A 9,489-nucleotide genomic window follows, 5' to 3' on the forward strand; every position below is an offset into this window, starting at 1 on the left:
TCGTTGAGACGGCACCATATGAACTATGGTTTGGCAAGAAACCCAAGCTGTCGTTTCTTAAAGTTTGAGGTTGCAATGCTTATGTGAAAAGTTTCGACCTGATAAGCTCAAACCCAAATCGGAGAAGTGCATCTTCATAGTATACCCAAAAGAATATGTTGGGTACACCTTCTATCACAGATCCGAAGGCAAGATATTCATTGCTGAGAATGGATCCTTTCTAGAGAAGGAGTTTCTCTCGAAAGAAGTGAGTGGGAGGAAAGTAGAACTTGATGAGGTAACTGTACCTGCTGCCTTATTGGAGAGTAGTTCATCACAGAAATCGGTTCCTGTGACTACTACACCAATTAGTGAGGAAGGTAATGATGATGATCATGTAACTTCAGATCAAGTTGCTACCGAACCTTGTAGGTAAACCAGAGTGAGATCCGCGCCAGAGTGGTACAGTAATCCTGTTCTGGAGGTCATGTTACTTGACCATGACGAGCCTACGAACTATGAGGAAGCGATGATGAGCCCATATTCCATGAAATGGCTTGAGGCCATGAAATCTGAGATGAGATTCATGTATGAGAACAAAGTATGGACTTTGATTGACTTGCCCATTGATTGGCGAGCCATTGAGACTAAATGGATCTTCAAGAGGAAGACGGACGCTGATAGTAGTGTTACTATCTACAAAGCTAGAATTGTCGCAAAAAGGTTTTCGACAAGTTTAAGGTGTTGACTACGATGAGAGTTTCTCACTCGTATTTATGCTTAAGTCTGTCCTAATCATGTTAGCAATTTCCGCATTTTATGAAATCTGGCAAATGGATAAACAAAACTGCATTCCTTAATGGATTTATTAAAGAAGAGTTGTATATGATGCAACCAGAAGGTTTTGTCAATCCTAAAGGTACTAACAAAATATGCAAGCTCCAGCGATCCATCTATGGACTGGTGCAAGCATCTCGGAATTGGAATATACGCTTTGATAAGTTGATCAAAGCATATAGTTTTATACAGACTTGCGGTGAAGCCTGTATTTACAAGAAAGTGAGTGGGAGCACTACAGCATTTCTGATTAGTATATGTGAATGACATATTATTGATCGGAGATAATGTAGAATTATTCTGCAAAGCATAAAGGAGTGTTTGAAAGGAGTTTTTCAAAGAAAGACCTCGGTGAAGCTGCTTATATATTGAGCATCAAGATCTATAGAGATAGATCAAGACGCTTGATAAGTTTTTCAATGAGTACATACCTTGACAAGATTTTGAAGTAGTTCAAAATGGAACGGTCAAAAGAATTCTTGCCTGTGTTACAAGGTGTGAAGTTGAGTAAGACTCAAAACCCGACCACGGCAGAAGATAGAGAGAGAATGAAAGTCATTCCCTATGCCTCAGCCATAGGTTCTATAAAGTATGCCATGCTGTGTACCAGACCTATTGTATACCCTGCCTTGAGTTTGGCAAGGGAGTACAATAGTGATCTAGGAGTAGATCACTGGACATTGGTCAAAATTATCCTTAGTGGAATAAGGATATGTTTCTCGATTATGGAGGTGACAAAAGGTTCGTCGTAAAGGGTTACGTCGATGCAAGTTTTGACACTGATCCAGATGACTCAAAGTCTCAATCTGGATACATATTGAAAGTGCGAGCAATTAGCTAGAGTAGCTCCGTGCAGAGCATTGTTGACATAGAAATTTGCAAAATACATATGGATCTGAATGTAGCAGATCCGTTGACTAAACTTCCCTCACAAGCAAAACATGATCACACCTTAGTATTCTTTGGGTATTAATCACATAGCGATGTGAACTAGATTATTGACTCTAGTAAACCCTTAGAGTGTTGTTCACATGACGATGTGAACTATGGGTATTAATCACATGGTGATGTGAACTATTGATGTTAAATCACATGACGATGTGAACTAGATTATTGACTCTGGTGCCAGTGGAAGACTGAAGGAAATATGCCCTAGAGGCAATAATAAAGTTATTATTTATTTCCTTATATCATGATACATGTTTATTATTCATGCTAGAATTGTATTAACCGGAAACATAATACATGTGTGAATACATAGACAAACAGTATGTCACTAGTATGCCTCTATTTAACTAGCTCGTTGAATCAAAGATGGTTAAGTTTCCTAGCCATAGACATGAGTTGTCATTTGATTAACGGGATCACATCATTAGAGAATGATGTGATTGACTTGACCCATTCCGTTAGCATAGCACTTGATAGTTTAGTTTGTTGCTATTGCTTTCTTTATGACTTATACATGTTCCTATGACTATGAGATTATGCAACTCCCGTTTACCGGACGAACACTTTGTGTGCTACCAAACATCACAACATAACTGGGTGATTATAAAGGTGCTCTACAGGTGTCTCCGAAGGTACTTGTTGGGTTGGCGTATTTTGAGATTAGGATTTGTCACTCCGATTGTCAGAGAGGTATCTCTGGGCCCACTCGGTAATGCACATCACTATAAGCCTTGCAAGCATTACAACTAATGAGTTAGTTGCGGGATGATGTGTTACAGAACGAGTAAAGAGACTTGCCGGTAACGAGATTGAACTAGGTATTGAGATACTGACTATCGAATCTCGGGCAAGTAACATACCGATGACAAAGGGAACAACGTATGTTGTTATGCGGTTTGACCGATAAAGATCTTCGTAGAATATGTAGGAGCCAATATGAGCATCCATGTTCCGCTATTGGTTATTGATCGGAGACGTGTCTCGGTCATGTCTACATAGTTCTCGAACCCGTAGGGTCCGCACGCTTAAAGTTCGATGACGGTTATACTATGAGTTTATGTGTTTTGATGTACAGAAGGAGTTCGGAGTCCCGGATGAGATCGGGGACATGACGAGGAGTCTCGAAATGGTCGAGACGTAAAAATCGATATATTGGACGACTATATTCGGACATCGGAAAGGTTCCGAATGATTCGGGTATTTTCAGGAGTACCGGGGAGATACGGGAATTCGTATTGGGCCTTAATGGGCCATACGGGAAAGGAGAGAAAGGCCTCAAAGGGTGGCCGCACCCCTCCTAATGGGCTGGTCCGAATTGGACTAGGGAGGGGGGGCGCCCCCTTCCTTCTCCTTTTCCCTTCCCTTTCCTTCCCTCCTACTCCTATTACTTGGAAGGGCTCTTAGTTCTACTAGGAAAGGGGGAATCCTACTCCCGGTGGGAGTAGGACTCCCCTAGGGCGCGCCATAGAGAGGGTCGGCCCTCCCCCTCCTCCTCTCCTTTATATACGGGGGCAGGGGGCACCCCAAAGACACAATAATTGATCTCTTAATCTCTTAGCCGTGTGCGGTGCCCCCCTCCACCATAATCCACCTCGGTCATATCGTAGCGGTGCTTAGGCGAAGCCCTGTGTCGGTAGAACATCATCATCGTCACCACGTTGTCGTGCTGACGAAACTCTCCCTCAACACTCGGCTGGATCGGAGTTCGAGGGACGTCATCGAGTTGAACGTGTGCAGAACTCGGAGGTGCCGTGCGTTTGGTACTTGATCGGTCGGATCGTGAAGACGTACGACTACATCAACCGCGTTGTGCTAACACTTCCGCTTTCGGTCCACGAGGGTACATGGACAACACTCTCCTCTCTCGTTGCTATGCATCACCATGATCTTGCGTGTGCGTAGGAATTTTTTTGAAATTACTACGTTTCTCAACAGCACTGGCATGAGGAGGACACGCCCGCGCTTCGCTTGTGGCGACACGGATCCTCGCTGTGGATGGGCGGCGGGGAATGGTGGCCACAGGATTCGGTCATGGCGGCAGCGATGGGGGTGCGGGAACGCAGGGATTAGGGAGGAGGAGAGGCAAACAAGGCATGGGGATTTTTACTCCGAGATCGAGCGGTGGAGTATATTTACTCGCCGGCTAAGTGGTGGAGTAAATTTATACTCCTCTATGGATTTTAGAAGATCGGATAGGCCCTGGTTAGAGTTAAACTGGAGTTTTACTCCTGTAACCGGTTTTAGGGGAACATCCAATCCTCAAGCTGCAACTTAGTCTCTACTAGCATCATGTACGCCGATCTCACCAACAATCAATCTGATTAGCCAAAATAAGCGGGATTTGTCGGATAGCGTCCACATCCATTAGAAGGAAGTGTGACTGAAGCTCCTGTATGTTCCATTCCTTCGATGCAGCATGCATGAAGTCGCAGACTCTGTCTTGTGAGGGGTGTTTTTTCAGTTGCACGTCAGAAGCTTTTACAGGCCCAGTAGGCCCAATTTAATCTCAGAAGCCGAAAAGGCCACCAGAGCAGTTGCCCAGTAAGTGTTAACACTCGTTAGGATCGACCGAAGCAACTGGGGTGCGATTAAGGGACAATCGGATGACCGGAAATGTCTAAAAGTGACATCTAACGGCCATGAACGCTAATGGCCCGAGATGGCAGTATAAGTGCTCAGTTATAATGTATATAAGTGGGAGCGACATGTAGAGTCAATGTTCGAGGATTACCGTCGTAGCCATCCCAACCAGGCCGCATTGGTGAATTGATGGTGCTTAGAGACATCCGACATATTGCTCACTAGATGGGGAAGGATATCAAAAACTATGGCCTTCCGGAGGTGGTTGAAATAGATGGTGATTGTTCTAGCGACCACTTTAGAGAGGTACAATAGGAGCTGTCTTTCGGTGTTCACCAAGAACATCTTGATATGTTTACGTCTTTGAACATCGAGCAACGGGCTGGATTTGATGAAATACTGGATCACATGGTCAGCAACAAGAGCCAAATTTTCTTTGTTAACGGTCTAAGTGGCATGGGGAGACTTATCCGTATAAGGCGCTTCTTGTCAGGGTGCGGTAAATAGGACAAGTCGCTATTGCAACAACGACATCTGGTACAGGAGCATTGATCATGCCTGGTGGACACACCGCCCAATCCAGATTCGAAATCCCAATTAGCCTCAGAAACAATAGCACATGTAATTTCACCAAGCAGAGTGGTACCATCGAGCTGCTTCATAGAGCATCCTTGATAATCTGGGATGAAGTTGCCATCAAAAAGCATCAAAGAGCTGTGGCACTTGATAGGTCACTACAAAGATATCATGGGTTGCGATTTTCCTTTTGGGGGGAAGGTTGTGGTGTTTGGAGAAAATTTTAGGCAGGTCCTTCCTATCGTGATGCGTGGGACAAGAGCAAATATCATGGATGCAATACTACAAAGATCTTATCTGTGGGGAAAGTTAGGATACGCCTGTCACGTAATATGAGGGCACAAACTGACCCCGGGTTCTCCAACTATCTACTTATAATTGGGAATGAAACAGAAGATACGATTGGTGATGATTATGTGTGTCTTCCTAATGAAATTATGACAGGGTACACTTCGACGGCAGAATCAGTGAAGAAGCTTATCAATGATGTCTTCCCATCGCTTCATGAAATTTTTGCATCCGAAGCTTATATGACGATATATCGTAGTAAAAAATAGATATGAAAAATAAGAAATGAGGAAACGATATGGGCTGGCCCAATTGCTGATTGATGGCGCTAGGAAACAGAAGCGTCGCAGCCCGCATGCTTCTTCAATCGTGAATTCAGGATCGTTTCGTCGCCCTCGTTGCCGGCAACTGCCGTCCACCGCTTGCGATCCTCCTCTGCGCTGCGTGCCACACTGCCGCCGTTCACTGCCTGGCCGAGGCGTCGAGCACCCGGCGGCCACTCAGGTACTCACGTCCGGCCGGCCGCGAGACCGCGTAATCGCGACCATGAGCTTGTCATCAAGTACTGCAAGTGCATTTAATCCCCGCAAGGTTGAGGCTTTATTGGTTCCTCAGTTCACTTCTTTTTTGGGGAGAGGCCTAGTTTTCATATTTGTTGCTTCACAATTCCCCGGCCTGTGAGCAGGGGCTTTGTTCTCTCATTGTAAGAATATTGTTGATGTTGGTTAATATATAAACTTCTCGCACAAAAAAGATCTGTAAAGGCATGATTTTATTTTGCTCTATCAGAATTGAATAATCTCAAAGAAAGAAGATTACCCCTAGCACTCCATTATATCTGCATATTCTACATATACTGTTGGAGCATGATTTCCAAGGGTGACGCACAAGCTTATTTTTTACAAAACAGTTAATTCTTCATTTGATTGGATCCATTATTTGAACGGTTTCGCGCACATGGCCATGACAAAGATGTGCATTTTGCGAATTCGTCTCAAACCAGAAAATGCTTGCTAAATACTTTCAGAGAACCAAAAAGGAAATTTTATTGGCACTTGAGTACATTATAAAAAAGGTTTATTTTATATAAATAATAGCTTCCTAGGACGAATGTGATTTTTTCGCATGGCTAAACGTGCACGCTTACTGGTTTGTATAGTTGTAAAATATTTGTTTTGACGAAATTCTATATCAAATACGTACCCACCGAACGGCAGGCGTGGTGAACAATCTTCAAACCGCTAAAAAATACGCACCCACAAATTAACACATCCTGGCACCATGAAAACAATTTTTTTTGTATACTATAATATAGTTGATCTGACGGGCCTCACATTTATCTTGCGAACGATGATTGGCCCTTAAATGGGTGAGCACACATACCAAGAGTGTAAGGGTATCCGCAATGCTGACCCTCAAATCGGTCACCGTATCCGTCTAGGGACCTTTCGGGACTGGTCCGCACACTAATATGGGAGCCTACCATTCAAAGCTAGCTGCAAATGTCCGTAGACATATCAAACAAAATTTAATGAAAATAAACAAATTTGATGCAAATTTAAACAAACCAGACGATTTTCATTCAAACATGGATAGCTTTTACATAGAATCGAACGATATTTCGGCTGGTCAACTAAAACCCAAAAAAACCAAAACTACCATATACTTGACGGTGACCTCATACGCGATGCCAGGCTGGCCGGCGACGCCGCCATCGTCTGAGTCATCAGAGTCGTGTTCGGGTGGCGGTAGGGCGTGGTGTCGTAGCAAGGCTTTCCTGCCACAGCCTGCCAATAGGGGATGATCTTCTCTGCTTGCTCCTGCGCTGCGTGCAGTGCGGCCATGAACACCGCAGACGTGGGCGGGGGATAGGCGGGCAGCTGCGTCGGTGGTCTCACGAAGAGACCACTCCTGGCCTTACTTCACCATCTCATCATCGAGGCGGAAGAGACTTGCTCATCTCCACCATAGTCTTCGACCGGTCGAGGGCCCAGGCCATTGCGAGTTCCACCTCCACGAGGATTTGTGGAAGTGGGTCGTCGTAGTGCTGGCGTGCGGCACTGCACTTGTCCCGCTGTCGATGCTCCTTGTCCGCGTTCTTCTGCATCACCATGGAACTCCAAGAGGACAAGCTACCACCACCGCTGCTTCTACAGCCGCCACCAAGGCAGTGCAGTATGCGACCACACGCCGCACCGGTGCGGCTAGGCAGTGGCGAGAGCTGCTCCTCCTTGATAACATGACAGCTGATTTGGATGTCGAGGTTGCGTAGGGAGGGTAAGGAGGCTCTGGGTTGACAACACGGATAAGCGTCTCCGGTGGCATTGCCGGACCGATGTCATGGATGAGCGAGTGATAGAGCGTCAGCTCCATATGTTGCTTGTACTCGGTGTCCGTCGCCGCATACACTGCATCCTGCGAGAGGACGTCCGGACCGGTCTACATATGGATGCTAGACTATGTTGGATGGGAAAACACGTCTGAACCATGTGGTCTGCGTTGGAAATGGCCTAAACTGGTTTCACAAAAGTCGTACAGGAGATATGGACAGGTAGATACAAGGACGTGATTTCATTGTCATGCTTCATATTTTTGTCTTCCTAAAAGAAAGAACAAGGAAAACGTTTGGGAACGGCGAGCCAGTGGATGTTTGGGTCGACCGCCTCACGCACACTTCCAGTGTGTTTCATCTTTCGAGCGACGTGTAACCTTGTGGCCCCTGTCTCTGCCTTATCTCTTCCTCATGCACTTCCTTTCTTCACAGCGCCGCAGTTCTCTCCATTCCCCATCTCTCTGTAGCAAGCCGAGCACTACATCCTTCATTTTTTTCCGATCCCATCGACCTGCTGCTCCGGCGAGCTAACTCCTCACCTCATTAGCTCCCTTTCCTCCCCCGAGAGTCGTTCACCTCAAGTTTCCCGCCATGGAACTTGTCACCTGGTACTTCCATGGCTCCAGTAGCAGCTCTGTTGCTTCCATTGCGGTGCTCCAGGCCAAATTGAGGGGGAGGGGGCAACACCGGCAAGCTCCTTGGGTGGGCGCCATGGTCATTTGCAACTCTCCTCTCGCGTCCTCCTCTGGTCATTGCGCACTCCCAGCTCGTCCACCGCACGGCCGTGTTACGACCACACATTGGCCGTGCTACAATCGGTGACCGGTCGTGCTACAACCGACGCCTCGATTTGCTGCAAGGGGTGACAATTATTTTGTGGCGGCGTCGACGGTCCTGAGATTTGCTGCAACCGGCATCAGAAAAGTTACCACCGGCGGCTGAATTTGTTACCACCACGCGACAACAAGCATGCTAGTCGGCAACAGCGCCACGGTTTTGCTGCAATAGGCAACCGGGAAAGCTACCACCGCCCCCGGATTTTCTACATCCTTCTCCGGCGACGCGACGTGCTAGAAACCAGCACCCAATAATGCTGGAACCCGAGCGCGCCCTCACCAGTGACTTTTTTTGCTGGAACTAGCTAGTTCGTTTGCTACAATTGAACTTTTTGGAGTTTGCTATTGTGACTTTTTTTTGGAACCATTGTTAATTTTGGCTGGAACTGGCTATTGTTTTTGTTTCAATAGACCATTGGATATTTTTTTTTGTTTGCTAAGATTTTTTTGCTGCAACCGGGTGGCAACGGACCACCGTAAGCTCATCGGTGGTGGGTGGTTGCATGCACGTGCATGGATGGGGTCGGCTACGCTAGCTGCCCTGTCCTTTCCCCACACGGGGCACGTTGATCTGATTTTTTGAGGAAAAGTCAAAGGTATGTGGGAATCGGAGGTTGGGGACGAAGTGGGAGGCCAGATCTAACGGTTGGAAATTTCCATATCAGACGCACGGGACACGACCGGCCGAAATTTGCACCGGCGCCTAGCACTGGCCAAAGAACAAGCCCCAATTTGGTGACGCACGTGATGTCATATCAACATAATAAGCCACATAAGAGTAAGGATTTGGATGTGCAATGATGACAAGATTTGCTAAAAGTATTACACCTTTTTTTCCAAAAAAAATAGTACGTGCACAACCAGATCATTCATACAAGGAAATAAATACTGGGTTGTTAGAAGGGAGAGAGAGGATTGGTGGAATAGTTTGTTGTATTGCTTGAGCCTCGTGGGCATATATATAGGAGTACAATCATCTAATTGAAGTACAAGACAGACCAGAACAAATCCTAGTATATCTCGTCTTTCCTAATAAACATTATACTCAACATCCCCCCGCAGTCACAACGATAGCGACGCAGACGGTGAGACTGGAGTAGAATACGAAGGCAA

This window comes from Triticum dicoccoides, chromosome 6A (genome assembly GCF_002162155.2).
Source record: "Triticum dicoccoides isolate Atlit2015 ecotype Zavitan chromosome 6A, WEW_v2.0, whole genome shotgun sequence".
Taxonomy (NCBI): Eukaryota; Viridiplantae; Streptophyta; class Magnoliopsida; order Poales; family Poaceae; genus Triticum; species Triticum dicoccoides.